The sequence below is a fragment of the Schistocerca gregaria genome, chromosome 8, assembly GCF_023897955.1.
Source record: "Schistocerca gregaria isolate iqSchGreg1 chromosome 8, iqSchGreg1.2, whole genome shotgun sequence".
Classification (NCBI taxonomy): Eukaryota; Metazoa; Arthropoda; class Insecta; order Orthoptera; family Acrididae; genus Schistocerca; species Schistocerca gregaria.
This window is the reverse complement of record NC_064927.1, coordinates 482826241-482839341: the sequence shown is the minus strand read 5'-3', so window position 1 is coordinate 482839341 and position 13101 is coordinate 482826241. Positions and strand designations below refer to the sequence as shown.

General features: G+C 45.0%; 1 protein-coding gene across 1 annotated transcript in view; it reads left to right on the top strand.

Moving 5' to 3' along the window:
* Positions 1-13101, top strand: part of LOC126285257 (uncharacterized) — a gene marked incomplete at its 5' end in the record, with an annotated part of 554477 nt that overhangs the window by 935 nt on the left and 540441 nt on the right. The gene's annotated exons all lie outside the window — the stretch shown is intronic.

Here is a 13101-nt window from a genome sequence, read left to right as displayed (position 1 = left end):
TGGAATTCGATTACTCGATAAATAGTACAATTCTCAAGGCTGTCAATTCAACTAAGTACCTGGGTGTTAAAATTACAAACAACTTCAGTTGGAAGGACCACATAGATAATATTGTCGGGAAGGCGAGCCAAAGGTTGCGTTTCATTGGCAGGACACTTAGAAGATGCAACAAGTCCACTAAAGAGACAGCTTACACTACACTCGTTCGTCCTCTGTTAGAATATTGCTGCGCGGTGTGGGATCCTTACCAGGTGGGATTGACGGAGGACATCGAGAGGGTGCAAAGAAGGGCAGCTCGTTTTGTATTATCGCGTTATAGGGGAGAGAGTGTGGCAGATATGATACACGAGTTGGGATGGAAGTCATTACAGCATAGACGTTTTTCGTCGCGGCGAGAGCTTTTTACGAAATTTCAGTCACCAACTTTCTCTTCCGAATGCGAAAATATTTTGTTGAGCCCAACCTACATAGGTAGGAATGATCATCAAAATAAAATAAGAGAAATCAGAGCTCGAACAGAAAGGTTTAGGTGTTCGTTTTTCCCGCTCGCTGTTCGGGAGTGGAATAGTAGAGAGATAGTATGATTGTGGTTCGATGAACCCTCTGCCAAGCACTTAAATGTGAATTGCAGAGTAGTCATGTAGATGTAGATGTAGATGTAGATGTGTACGTGTGTGGTGCGAAGAGTATCAGAATGAGGCAACCGTTCTCCGCTGGACATCAAACGTCTCGGATTTAGACACAGTCGAAAGTCTGTGGGATAGCCTGGATAGGGGTGTTCAGCTCGTGTATCCTCAAGCGTGAAACGCAGAGCAGCTGACAACGACGCTGGGATCCGTATGGCTTCACGTCCCTGTCGGTACCTTCGGGAACCTCTACTCTCCTCCTGCATGTTGGCGCTGCAGAAGGTGGTCTCATTAATGTGACAATAACAGTTTACGCTGAAGTATCCATATCATAATACGGATTTTAAATCTGACTCAACAATCGAGGTCTCAGTCCATCTGAGATTCAGACTGGCACTCTCTTCGATGAATAGAAGCACAAAGGCTTTTGGCACACCTGCCTTCTTTTTTCTTCCGTTGTTGTTGTTGTTGTTGTTGATGTGGTCTTCAGTCCTGAGACTGGTTTGATGCAGCTCTCCATCGTACTCTATCCTGTGCAAGTACCTACTCCAACCTACAGCCTTCTGAATCTGCTTAGTGTAGTCATCTCTTGGTCTCCCTCTATGATTTTTACCCTCCACGTTGCCCTCCAATACCAAATTCGTGATCCCTTGATGCCTCAAAACATGTCCTACCAACCGATCCCTTCTTCTAGTCAAGTTGTGCCACAAGCTCCTCTTCTCCCCAATTCTACTCATTACCTCCTCATTCTCTCTTCCGTACTAAATTGATATTTCACTAAATTATGATTCTACGCCATTGTTTTCTTTTCCAGTTATCAGTCATCTCACTGGTTTCACGCTGCCCTCCACAAATTCGTCTCCTGTGGCAATGCTTTCATCTCAGAGTAGCACTCGCAACCTACGTCCTCAATTATTTGTTGGCTCTATTTCAGTCTCTGTCTTCCGCTCCAGTCTTTGCCCCCTACAGCTCCCTGCAGTACCATAGAACTTATTCCTGTCCCGTCATCGTGTCCCTTTTTCCTGTCAGTGTATTCCACATGTTTATTTCCTCGCCATTTGTACCGATAATCTCCTGATTCCTGATCTTATCAGTCCACCTAATATTCTTCAACATATTTATGCAGAATTACATCTGATATGCGTCGATTCTCTTCTGTCTTGCTTTTCCCACAGTTCTTATCCCACAGCCATACTATGGTATGCTCCAAACGTACTTTCTCGGAAATTTCTAATTAATTCTAATGATAATTAAGGCCTATGTTTGGTATTAGTAGACTCCTCTTGGTCCGGAAAGTCCTTTTTGCCTACTTTTTATATCCTTGTTCTCCGTCCGTCATAGGTTATACAGCTGTCTAGATAGTAGAATTCCTTGACTTTGTCTACTTCCTGATCCCCAATTATGATATAAGGTTTACCGCTATTCTCATTTCTGATACTTTTCTTTATACAAAATTTTTAAGGCTTTCGTGGCCACTTGTTGACAAACTGCCTATTGGATTCTGTCTCAGGTTCTTCGGCCGACTTTCAGCAAATGGTTTTACTGACGTTTCGCCAGCACAAGTGGCTGGCATGGTCAGAGCTTCACCCTCCGTTGTCGGTGGTGAACTGGAGCCGAGCTCGCGGCCGCAGACTATAGGTACCTGGCGCGGCAACATCCGAGGGTTTCTCCTCGGTCATTTCCGGTGCGGTTCTCCTCTTGCTACCTGCGACGAACACTCGCTGCAATATGGGAAGCCAGGAACCGTTTACCTTAAGGATTTGCTCTTTCTTGTTGAAACTGTTCGCGTGTTTTTGTATTTCTACAACTTTTCTGAACAAGCGAATGTGATAGTGCTTCTCAACAGCCAGAACTTCAGTGTCGGCGAATTTATTACGTGGTCGGTCTCACTCAGTGCTCGCTCTGTCACGGCCGATTTCTCCACCTGCCCCAAACTGCAATGTCGATTACGTTCTTTGATCCTGGAGCTAATTGATCGTCCATAAAATTCGCCGACACGGAAGTTCTGGCTGTAGATAATAACAAACATAAACATTACGTAACTTGATTCTGGATGCTTTTTATAATTGACAATCTGCAGTTCCTTTGGTGTGGGCACGTATTCTCACATATCTCTGATACTTGACAAAGTGTCTATACACTTATCTTCATGGCTTTGTACAAGTATATGGTAATCTTATTACGCGCAGACTGAAACTTGACTATAGAGTAATACAGGCTAATCTAGACTGGTACAGACAGGTGCAGATAAATGCAGACTCGTACAGACTAATGCAGACTTGTACAGACTGGTGCAGACATATGCAGACTGACTGATCGGAGGTCTGTACACTCGTTATAATACCTCACGTGTTCAGGTATCACTGCATAGAAGCTGTAAAAACACAAAAACATGCGAACAGTTTCAACAAGCAAGAGGAAAGCCTTAAGCTAAACGAATCCTGGCTTCTCGTACTGCAGCGAATGACCATCGCAGGTAGCAAGAGGAGAACCGCACCGGGAATGACCACGGAGAAGAATGGTTCAAATGGCTCTGAGCATTATGGGACTTAACTTCTCAAGTCATCAGACCCCTAGAACTTAGAACTACTTAAACCCAACTAACCTAAGGACATCACACACATCCATGCCCGAGACAGGATTCGAACCTGCGACCGTAGCGGTCCAGACTGTACTGCCTAGAACCGCTCGGTCATCCTGGCCGGCCCGCGGAGAAGACCTAGGATGTTGCGGCGCCAGATACATATATTCCGCGCCCGCGAGCTTGGCTCCAGTTCACCAGCGGCAATGGAGGCTGAAGCTTTGACAATGCCAGCCACTCCTGCTGGCGAAACGTCAGTAAAATCATTAGATGAACTTCGGCCGAAGAACCCGAGACAGAAGCCAATAGGCAGTTTGTCAACTTCTCATTATTTTCGTCTCACTTCTATTTGTACTCCATCCATGTTCCTTACTGATTAGACTATTCATTCCATTCAACATAACCTGTAATTCCTGTAAGTTTCACTAAGGATTGCTGTGTCATCAAAAATGTTATCATTGATATTCTTTCGCCTTGAATTTTAATCTCACACTTAATCTTTCTTTTATTTCCGTCATTGCATCTCAGATTCTTTCTGCCATCTATGCCTGATAATGATCATTGACCGAAACTATTAGCGAATTGTGCAAAATAAATGACAGGTGCAGGTTTCACCATGTATTTTATCACTTCGTTGCTGCAGTCGTGAAAATCGTGGCAGATGGAGGCATCGGATGGTCTTGATCGATACTGGAATCAATCTGTTCTTGAGTCGTTTATAGTGTCCGCGTCCTTGACGTATTTTTCTCCCCAAGCAATCTGTTTCCGGTTTCTTTTCGTTTCCTGTTTGTTTGATTCCACTAAGTCTTTCGTCGTGTTTGTTTAGGGTTTGGGACGGACACTCTTCTAAAATGCGCAACCACTCATTTCCTTGTTAGGGTTATCGAGACTTAGTTCTTATGGTTCTGCTTCTTACGTTTTGGCTACTTGCTGCGGCACGCTTGACGTCAAACTAGGCCCTGCCTGTTGTGGCGCAAGAGTTATATGTACATATAATCGCTGGCAGTTATAAAATGAATATAATAACACTGTTTAGGACTTTGTGTGAATCACTGTGCAATATTTTTAAAGTAGGGGAGAGCGGGGTTAATTGCCATAAGCTTCTATTTCCTGCCTCCATGGAGCTAGAGCGCTGCCATCGTGCCAACGTTAATGCCCTAATTAAGGGGTTTAGCTAGTGTGGGGTGTATGCAAAGGTGCACGATCCACCGTAACTTCAGTGTTCTTGGAAACGTCAAAAACGCGGGGCCCTTATTTAAACTTTTTCCTAACTTTTTCCTAACTTGTCAGTATACCTTTAAAAGTATATATATATATATATATATATATATATATATATATATATATATATATATATATAAATCAGCGTGGGTTTCCAACAACGGCCACAGAAGGACAACTGCAATAATATTGTGGTCGAGTAGTACGTCTGGAGTCACCTGGCACAGCTATACCAACAGGACACGTCGAACAAGATCAACAAGGAATGCCTCGCACTCTCAAGGATCTCCTAATCACCCAGAATACCTTTAAATGAATTTGCTTTGGTGAAGCACAATGCGTACCAGTACTCTGCTGAGACTGTCGAAACTGATGGTAAAAGATTCACGTGTCTATCATGATCAAAAAGGCAAAAAACTAAAGACGGTCAGAGCAGAATAATTCAGTCTGGTACAACCAATGTAAATATGTGCTAAAATTGAGCACAACAATTCGATCAAACGGACGCCCAACTCCTACATACGTTGTTTAATTTAAGAAATGGAACTAATTCTGTTTCAACAACGACAGGCAGCTACAAGAAATACTTATTTCTGAAAGAAATCGTTCTTTTATCATACATTTAGGTTCATCCTGTTGTTCACACATTCTAGTATAATTTTTTTCTCCACCTATTTTATCATGATACATTTCTGTTCTGAAGGATTTATTCCTTGTAAAAGAGATTTCCCTAAGTTTTGCTAAAATAAAATGATTTTCCTCCAAAATTACTGTGTCCTGCACACGTATTCCTACCTAAATCATGTTACCAAGGGTATGCCAACTAACCCTTCATGGAGGATTTCAAGCTTTTAAGGAAAGCGTTTTGGGGTTACCTCAACAAGTATTTAGTTAATGGGTCCTAATGTTTTTCTACTCAAAAATTTAGGCTCTTCACTGTACTCACCACAGCCTTTCCCAGTACTGCACAAAAAAAGAAAAATCAATAATCAAAATCCGTGCCAGCTACCCCATCCTGCACAAATGCTAATGATAGATCGCTGACATAAAATTGAGTGTATTCTTGAAGCTATAAATGTTGACACTCGAATTTCATCGCGAATTCGCGGATATAATGATGTCCCAGTCGGTGTTGATAGATAACGGGTTACTAATCCCTGACAAGGGAATGCCTATACCAGTACCGAAACCGGCAAGGATACAGCGTCCATCAGTTTCGACCGCTCACAATGCTCATCACTGACTACAGAATATTTGCGCGAATGTTGGCGGCAAGGCTCAAGACTTTAATATCCAAGACACTCCCCCCCCCCCCCCCCCCCCCCCCAGATCAGGCTTGTCTAGAGGTTCGGTGCATCATTTCCTGAATGGAGGCATGTCGCAAGTAAGCGACGTTAATGTGAGTGGAATTAGATCCTGCCTGTGACTGAATCAACGATGATTTTCTTGGCTCAACTATGCAGCCCATGCCATTAACCCAGGGTTTCATTGCCATTCTCACGCGCCTTTTTCGCGGTGCTCCTTCGACGTTGAGAGTCAATGGCAGGAAGGTAGACACGATTCTTGTTTTGTTGTGTACATACGTACTTCCGTGTGGTCAGTGCGTACACAACTTTCCCACTAGAGCGCGCCCCGCTAAGCACAACAGCGCAGGCGCAGCGCTCGTCTGTGTCCGCACTAAGAGATGGCGCTGTCTTAGAGACGGACCAAATTCAGCTTCCGCCGATCCGTGTATTAAAATGTAACGCAGCCAATGAGATTGCTGCTAACGTAGAACCTTTTCTCCTCGCGGATCACACTCGTGCAGTGATATCTGAACACGTGAGGTATTATAACGAGTGTACAGACCTCCGATTAGTCAGTCTGCATCAGTCTGTACGAGTCTGCATTTATCTGCACCTCTCTGTCAAGTTTCATAGTCAAGTTTCAGTCTGCACATAGTAACATTACCATATTCCTGTACATAGCCATGAAGATAAGTGTATAGGCACATTGTCAAGTATCAGAGATATGTAAGAATACGTGCCCACACCAAAGGAACTTCAGATTGTCAATTATAAATAGCATCCAGAATCAAGTTATGTAACGTTTATGTTTGTTATTATTTTAATAAATGTGTGTGATTATTAATCAAGTTCTGCTTAAAGTAGGTCATCGTCAGTCTGCTACTCTAAGCGTGCAAGCGGCATTTCTATCGCCTGACCTAACGGCAGAAGATAAACACGCCACGATAACGCCACGAGACATATGGGTGACACTCGCCTATTTCGTTAGAGCGACAAGTCAAATAATCTGATGGTGTGTGTACCGAAGGTCTTACAGTATGCACCCTACATGTTTACAGCTGAGTTAGGCAATGAAGTCCTTTGTCGATGGTGCTGTTTGCGATAGCGCTCGAACCACAGATACTGACTCTTCGACGGAATCTTACGGGCTTCCAGCTCCATGCGCGTTCGTTCATGTGTCGCATGTGTACAGATGACTTGATGAATCTCGTCTGATCGGAGAACGAACTACGGCAGGTGGTTGCCCTTCTTACTACATAAGGCGTGCGACAGATAGCAGGGTCAGCATGCATAAAACCAAGATTTTGCATACAGATCGGGACAGGGGGGGGGGTCTGTATAGTCCATTTGCGACGGAGGACATCATGCGATGCTTAGCAGCGTCTGCTCGAGCACGTCTGACTTCACATACGCAACAATTCACTCCGAATCCACGACATGCTCCAAAGGGTGGAATACTCTAATTTTCGTCTTGCCTCACGACTGCCACACGTGGCACAGGTAATGCCAATGCCATATGGTATTGCTCGCAGATTAATGGCGGCCTTTGTACGCTATGTCAGCCAGGGGATGCTGCTTAAGGTCCAATACGAGACTATAACTCCCCCACACCATTCCGGTCGACTTAATCTCACAAATGTGGGGAACAAGGCTCTCGGTCTATACTTTTTGAGCGGCGCTATGGACCTGAAACCAACAGCAATACACCATCACGTCGGTGAACCTGGACGTCCTTCTTCCCCCGTCCTTTGAACCATCAGTGGCAGCAGGCACACTGTTGTTGTTGTTGTGGTCTTCGGTCAGAGACTGGTTTGATGCAGCTCTCCAAGCTGTTCCATTCTGTGCAACCCTCTTCATCTCCGAGTAACTCCTGTAAAGTACATCGTTTGGAGTCTGCTCATTGTATTCATCTCTTCGTCTCCCTTTATGATTTTTAACCTCCACGCTCCCCTCCAGTTGGTGATCACTTGATACCTCAGAATGTGTTCTACCTTCCAAACTCTTCCTCTAGTGAAGATGTGCCACAAATTCCCCTTCAGTACTTCGTCATTAGTTACGTGATCTACCAATCTAATCTGCGGCATCACTTTGCAGCATCACGTTTCGAAAGCTTCTATTCTCTTCATCTGTAAATTATTTATCGTCTATCTTTCACTCCATACATTCCACACAGATAACTTCAACAGGGACTTCCTTACACTTAAATGTATACTCAGTGTTAACAACTTTCTCTTGTTCAGAAATGCTTTCTTTGCTACAGCCAGTCTGCATTTTATACACTCTATAGTGCGACCATCATCAGATATTTTGTTTCCCAGATACCAAAACTCGTTTTGATCTAATTCCCTAAGAATCACCGGATTTTATTCGACTACATATCACTATCCCCGTTTCGCTTTAGTTCATATTCATCTCATATCCTTTCCGTGCTTTGCTTAGAACTGAGTTTCCATCTGAGCTCTTGATATTCATACAAGTGGTTCTCTTTTCTCCGAATGTCTCTCTAAGTTTTCCTGTAGGCAGTATCTATCTTAATCCTAGTGATATATGCTTATAGATCCTTACATTTGTCCTCTAGCCATCCGTGCTTAGCCATTTTACACTTCCTGACGATCTCATTTTGAGACGTTTCTACTCCTTTTCGCCTGCTTCATTTACTGCATTTTTATATTTACTCCTTTTATCACTTACATTCAATATCTCTTCTGTTATCCAAGGATTTCTATTAGCCCTCGTCTTTTTACATACTTGATCCTCTGCTGCCTTCTCTATTTCATCTCTCAGAGCTATGCATTCTTCATCTATTGTATTTCTTTGCCCTGGTCTTGTCAATCGTTCACTAATGCTCTCTATGAAACTCTCTAAAATCTCTGGTTCTTTCAGTTTCTCCAGGTCTCATCGTCTTAAATTCATACCTCTTTGCAGTTTCTTCAGTTTCAATCTACAGTTTATAACCAATAAATTGTGACAATAGTCCACATGTACACCTTGAAAGTCTTAATATTTTAAACCTAGTTCCTAAATTTCGGTTTTACCATTACACAATCTATCTGAAACCTTCCAGTGTCTGCAGGCACCCTCCACGCCTACAACCTTCTTTCATGATTCTTAAGCCAAGATGTGCTCTATGCAAAATTCTACCAGGTGGCTTCCTCTTTCATTCCTTACCCGGATTCTACATTCACCTATTACTTTTCCTTCTCTTCCTTTTCCCACTATCGAATTCCAGTCACCCATGACTATTAAATTTTCTTCTCCCTTATCTATCTGAATAATTTCTTTTGTCACATGATTCATTTTTTCAACTGCAGGGCTAGTTGGCATATAAACTTGTACTACTGTGGTAGGCGTGGGCTTCGTGTCTATCTTGATTACAATAATGCGTTTACTATGCTGTTGTAGTTGCTGATCAATGTTCCTGTTTCCTTATTCATTATTAAACCTACTCCAGCATTTCCCGTATTTGATTTTGTATTTCCAGCCCTGTATTCACCTGACCACCGGCCGCTACGGCCAACCGGTTCTAGGCGCTTCAGTCCGGAACCGTGCTTGTACTGTGGTCACAGGTTCGAATCCTGCATCTGGCATGGATGTGTTTGATGTCCTTAAGTTGGTTAGGTTTAAGTAGTTCTAAGTCTAGGGGACTGATGACCTCAGACGTTAAGTCGCGAAGTGCTTAGATCCATTTGAACCATTTTCACCTGACTAAAAGCCTTGTTCCTCCTGCCACCGAATTTCTCTGATTCCCACCATATCTAAGTTTAACTTATCCATTTCGCTTTTTAAATTTTCTAACCTACCTGCCCGATTAAGAGATTTGATATTCCACTCTCCGATTCCTAGACATCCAGTTTTGTTTCTCCTGATAACGACATCCTCCTGAGTAGTCCCCGTCCGGAAATGCGAATGGGGGACAATTTTACCTCTAAAATACTTTACCCAAGAGGACGCCATCATCATTTAAGCGTACATTAAGGGTGCATGCCCTCAGGAAAAATTACGGCTGTAGATTCCCCTTGCTTTGAGACGTTCGCAGTTCCACCACAGCAAGGCTCTTTTGGTTGATGTTACAATGCCACATCAGTCAATCATCTAGACTATAGTACCTACAACCACTGAAAAGGCTGCTGCCTCTCTTCAGGAACCGCACTTTTGTCTGGCCTCTCAATAGACACAACTCCGTTGTGATTGCACCTCCAGTAGGTCTATCTGCATCGCTGAGGCACTCAAGCCCCCCAACCAACGGCCAGGTCCATGGTTCATTCTGGGGAGTAAGCACACTATTGGCCTTTTTTCATGTTGTGCGACTCCTTGTCCATTTTCGTTGTGTTCATTTAAAAATACCTCCTACAACGATCCTCACTACCCGTGAGATATATCGATACTTGTGGCGTCATCATGGCACCAATGTCGTCGGGCTTAAATACCCAACGAGTGATTGGCGACAGATCTGACGAACCGCCCTTACGCCTCTCCTCGCAACGGGAGCGAGATTGTCGTGGTTACCATTAATCAACCATAAGACATTTGCTCATGGACGATTGTACTGCATTCACACGGTCGATTTCCCACTCTGCCTTATATGTGGTATGCAGTACAGCGATGAACACTGTCTGTAGTGCGGTGAGGCGAAAGATGTTTGGCGGATGACGCAATGCATTATGGTACCCCTGCAACACACCGGTGGCTTCACGATTACGACGGACGCTTTATTTTTCCCAGACGTAGTCTTTTTTCCCCCACAAAAAATGTCAGCAATCCTCGCGATTGGAGAACACGTATTGCACTACTTGCTCTCGCTGACTGTGATATCGAGCACGGACTATTGGCTCCTTCTTCTAGAACAACTGAGATCATCCGACGTCATTCCAAATACAAAAAGTACTTTGCGAACTTTCTAGGAGCATGTTCCATGACCCCCGGAGTTGTGGGCAGTTCCAGGTCTACGTAGTTTCGCGGGCTAGGATATTCCTTGGACTGCGATATTCCTACCAGTGAAATGACGAGGATGTGACTTTGGCCCTACATTTCTTTCCTTTTTTACACATGTAATTGTTTTTTTCCTGGTATACAGAAATTACAGGAAAGGAATTAAAAACCAACAGAAAATAATTAGTTAAATGTACAATGTTTCCTTCCCGCTGCCTCTCCCTTATCCTGTCAGGAGGCGTGGAAACCGTGGTCAGGCCTCCAAGAAAGACTCCTGCCCATTCTGACCCATGACCTATGCCAATAAGAAAAAAATCGGTAGAGCGCTAGCCCGAGAAAGAAAATTATATATATATAACCTGATATAGCGACCACTCGCTGTAAGCGGGAAATCCGGATTCGAGTTCCGGCTCAGCACAAATTTTCGCTGTCATCTTCCCATTCTGCAGCTGATGGTTGTCCATATCCGCAATTGCGTAATACGTTTTGGGTGATAGAATACAAGATGATTACGTGTTACAACAGTGCAGCGTGCATTCTGGAGGACCTACGTAAAAGAAACAATAAAATCAGCCAGCCGTGGACTAGGAATACTGCAGTGAGAGGTTTGGACGATGTTGTGACCATGGTTATGTTTCAGACCGTACCGTCCGCATCTCGTTCAATATTTAAAACGGATAATCATAGTCAGCGCCTTCAACTTTGCATCACAATGCAGGAAGAACTTGATGATGAGCATGTCGCCTGGAAGCTGATATTCAGCGAAGACGCAGCCTTCTGTTCATCTGCAAAGGTAATCGCCACTATGTGAGCGTGTAGGGCACTGAACGTGATCACGAAACTGTGATGCATGAACGTGATTCGCCGTAGGTTAGTTTTTTGTCTACAGTATCACCCATGGATCTGTATGGACCATTTATACGCTCTGTGAAGGCAGTGGCGAGTGCTACTCAGCTTGATATTTTGCTGTTGTAATTGTTTCCACAAGTGACTGCTGATTATGAGAATTTCATGTGCCAACACGACAAATCACCTCCTCGTTGGAGCATTGATCGTCGACGGTGTGTAAATGACGAACTTCCTCATCGCTTGAGTGTGCGTAGCGCTGGAGATAATGTGGCTCCGTTTTCTCGGCCGTACAGACCACCAGACCTACCTCCCTGTGACATTAAGGATGTTTCTATACGTACCCCCACTGCCGCGAACACTGAAACGGCTGACAGAACGCCAGATATGCTGCCGTGATGACCGCTGATAGGATGTTGCTACACACGATGTGGTTCGAAATTGCCTATAGCATGGGCGTATGTCGTATGGCCATGGGAGCACTCATAGAACATTATTTAGAATGCCTCGATGAGCTTGCGGTTATATTCATGTGTAAAATACAGAGTTTTGGAAACCAATGAATGATTTACTCTCCTGGAAATGGAAGAAAGAACACATTGACACCGGTGTGTCAGACCCACCATACTTGCTCCGGACACTGCGAGAGGGCTGTACATGCAATGATCTCACGCACGGCACAGCGGACACACCAGGAACCGCGGTGTTGGCCGTCGAATGGCGCTAGCTGCGCAGCATTTGTGCACCGCCGCCGTCAGTGTCAGCCAGTTTGCCGTGGCATACGGAGCTCCATCGCAGTCTTTAACACTGGTAGCATGCCGCGACAGCGTGGACGTGAACCGTATGTGCAGTTGACGGACTTTGAGCGAGGGCGTATAGTGGGCATGAGGGAGGCTGGGTGGACGTACCGCCGAATTGCTCAACACGTGGGGCGTGGGGTCTCCTCAGTACATCGTTGTTGTCGCCAGTGGTCGGCGGAAGGTGCACGTGCCCGTCGACCTGGGACCGGACCGCAGCGACGCACGGATGCACGCCAAGACCGTAGGATCCTACGCAGTGCCGTAGGGGACCGCAGCGCCACTTCCCTGCAAATTAGGAACACTGTTGCTCCTGGGGTATCGGCGAGGACCATTCGCAACCGTCTCCATGAAGCTGGGCTACGGTCCCGCACACCGTTAGGCCGTACTCCGCTCACGCCCCAACATCGTGCAGCCTCCAGTGGTGTCGCGACAGGCGTGAATGGAGGGACGAATGGAGACGTGTCGTCTTCAGCAATGAGAGTCGCTTCTGCCTTGGTGCCAATGATGGTCGTATGCGTGTTTGGCGCCGTGCAGGTGAGCGCCACAATCAGGACTGCATACGACCGAGGTACACAGGGCCAACACCCGGCATCATGGTGTGGGGAGCGATCTCCTACACTGGCCGTACACGTCTGGTGATCGTCGAGGGGACAATGAATAGTGCACGGTACATCCAAACCGTCATCGAACCCATCGTTCTACCATTCCTAGACCGGCAAGGGAACTTGCTATTCCAACAGGACAATGCACGTCCGCATGTATCCCGTGCCACCCAACGTGCTCTAGAAGGTGTAACTCAACACCGTCCCACA